Below are 3,407 nucleotides of genomic sequence, written 5' to 3' on the forward strand. Positions count from 1 at the left end.
CTGCATTCAGTTGGTTTATGCAGTCATAGGTCGGCCTAGAGTCAATTCAAGGCCATGTACACTAAAACCATGGCTCATTAGGGAGCACACATGGAAAAACAGCTATCATACTTCTTGTTTACTAAATCACAACTGTTATTTGCTGACTTCTTTCAGGTCTACATGCAGAAGTTACCCGCCCTGGAAGACAGTCTTTGCTCATCCTAATTATAATGGCTTCCCCTCCTGAACATGTTATGTCAATAATCAGGTGGGTATTTGTGTTTTTGTTTGTTTATTTGTTTGCTTTTTAAGACTTTATTTATTTGACAGAGAAAGACACAGTGAGAGAGGGAACACAAGCAAGGGGAGTGGGAGAGGGAAAAGCAGGCTTCCTGCCGAGCAGAGAGTCCGATGCGGGGCTCGATCCCAGGACCCTGGGATCATGACCTGAGCTGAAGGCAGACGCTTAACAACTGAGCCACCCAGGCGCCCCTCAGGTGGGTATTTGTCCCACTAGAATATTTTCTCCACGAAAGTAGGAGCTTTGTCTTGTCTACTGCTGAATACCCAGTACCTAGAAGAGTGCCTTACATAAAATAAGTAATTAGTATCTGTTAAATGAATTAATCAGTAAATTTTATGTACCACACAATATATGTATGTATGTATATATTCTATCTATCATCTATCTATCTATCATCTATTATCTATCTGTCTGTCTGTCCATCTATCTCTATCTCCCATGTGGAAAATGTAGATAAAATAATTTGGGTTTCATTTTAGTAGTGGTGCTGGTCTGAAGGGCAGGAGTACATTCAGGAGAATTTCTCAGTTTGATGGCTGAATCTGATTTTGAATATTATATAGGTCTATGCAGTGCTTTACATTCTGGGTAGCTATATCAATCATGTATCATAAAGACGGCTTTCTGATTCAGTTATTGTCACCCATATAAACAGACTCTTCCTTGCTTTTACATAAAAATTTCCTCCATTATATGATGAAAGGATCTGTTTTTTCTGTGTATTTCTTTTTAGTGGTCACAAGGTTGATTCTGACTGAAGGCACACATCAATAGACACAGTTAAAGTGAAAAAGAGTTCTCGATGTCATGTACATATACTTGTAATCTTCCTATCCTGCAGGCCAATGGTGTAAAGAGGCTATTAATAATCAAGTTTATTTATAAGGACATTAGAAAATTAGGGTAAAGAAGAAGAAAACATTGCTTTTACTATTTCCCAGGGAGAGCAAATAAGGAGAAAAATTATAGAGAAAAAGCAAAGATCGCACACGAGCACTTGTTTATGCAGTTTGCATATGTGTACCTATCCTAAAGATATCTATAGACATGGCTGTGTCCCTGGCCTCAGCATTACTCAAGGATGTTAATTTCCTAAGAGTCAGAGCTTAATTGATATGCTACATTTGGCTCTTTGCATTCATTTATTTGCTTAGTCTAACTCTTAGACTAATTATCTGACTAAACAGGCAAGAAGTTGTGTTCAGTCAGCCAAGTAACTAATACTGTCTTTGAGTGAATGTGGTTTAGAATATCATGATTCTGAAATAGGTTGGTATTTAAAAAAAATAATCATAAATATCTTTAAGGATAGTGAACAATAATAATATACTTTTCATGATATTATATTCCAAATAAAGTTGATAGCCACATAATATTTCCCACTTTCTGATAGTCCTCAACCCAAAGAAAAACCACTATACTTTGAATTGTCCACCAAATCAGTGAACACAAGCCCCAATCTTGTCATAAGATTTTAAATACACATACCATATATGTATACACACACACACACACACACACACAAATATATATACTATACTTATGTACATATTTGTATATGTCAGGGATTAATTTATGGTAATCCATCATTTCAGATGAAAAGTATTGTCTTTAGGGGCACCTGGGTGAACAGTCATTTGGTCATCCAGCTCCTGGTTTCAGCTTAGGTCGTGATCTTGGGGTCTTGAGATGGAGCCCCACGTCAGGCTCCACACTCAATGTGGAGTTTGCTTGAGATTCTCTCTCCCTCTCCCTCTGTCCATCCTGCTTCTGCTCTCTCTCTAAAATAAATAAATATTTAAAAGTCTTGTCTTTAATAACATTCCTTCATTGAGATTAACATTAGTTATAATATTGGCATATACTATACTTCTCCATGGATATAAATATATTTTTAAATGTTTACATATATATATAATAACTACTTTTAAAACCATTTTATGTAAATACATATTATCTTTATTATGATATGATAAAGTTGATATTTAAAATCAAGTTTTGAAAGCTACATGGTTTACAGTAAAAGACAAAGAGAAAGGAAAACAGGAATAAACTTTTTTAGCCTTTGGCCAAAGTTTAGGGAAGGTGTGTTTCAAATTTATTTCAAGATCTTCAAAATATTAAATGCCAATAAAATTTTCAAATATATGGGGAATTATTGTTTTTAGGGCAAGAAAAGGACAAGAGATAAAAGGAAAGTTTGATCCAATATAAAAATTGATTTTTTTAAAATTGGTTCCTAAAAAATAATCAGGAACCCCAACACAAGACTAACTCATTTTAAGAAGCTTGTTCAATATTCCCATCATTCCCCCTCCCACTTCATTTTGTAGCTTTGATATTTCAGGTAATGTTTCTGTAAGAATCTACCTTTTGTATTCCTTCTTTTTGTTTTCCCCTTTTGAATTTTACTTAGCTAACAATAAAGGTACACATATACAGATATATTCACTCAACATACAGTCTTCATTAATGAACCCACTTAGCAAACATTTCTTGAATACTTAAAAATTGTCAGATACAAAACTTGATGATTGGTTTCTTAGTTTTTTAGAATCAATGAAATGTACATTGAATGAAAGATAAAGCCATGAGAAAAAAATACATATGTTATATGATAATATAGACTTATATATATATATATATACACACACACACATATATATATTCTACTTAGTTATATAGCATATTAAAATACTGGTCATACACAATGCAAACATCACAGGAAGTTGAAATTTTTAAATAACTAAATCAAAAGCTACAAGTATTTAGGAATTTATCAAAAAGTATCTAGATATAAACCACTTCTTGGGACACCTGGCCTGGGTGGCTTAGTCAGTTAAGCCTCGGACTTTTGGTTTCAGCTCAGGTCATGATCTCAGGGTCTTGAAATCAGGCTCCATGCTCAGCATGGAGTCTACTTAAGATTCTCCCTCTCCCTCCGCCCTGCCCCTTCTCAAATAAATAATAAAGTAAATTTTTTTAAAAAGTGCATCTAGGGGGCGCCTGGGTGGCTCAGTTGGTTAAGCAACTGCTTTCGGCTCAGGTCATGATCCTGGAGTCCTGGGATCGAGTCCCACATCGGGCTCCCTGCTCAGCAGGGAGTCTGCTTCTCCCTCTT

This window comes from Callorhinus ursinus, unplaced genomic scaffold (assembly GCF_003265705.2).
Source record: "Callorhinus ursinus isolate GAN/ISIS: 27379988/994484 unplaced genomic scaffold, GSC_fseal_2.0 scaffold4, whole genome shotgun sequence".
Classification (NCBI taxonomy): domain Eukaryota; kingdom Metazoa; phylum Chordata; class Mammalia; order Carnivora; family Otariidae; genus Callorhinus; species Callorhinus ursinus.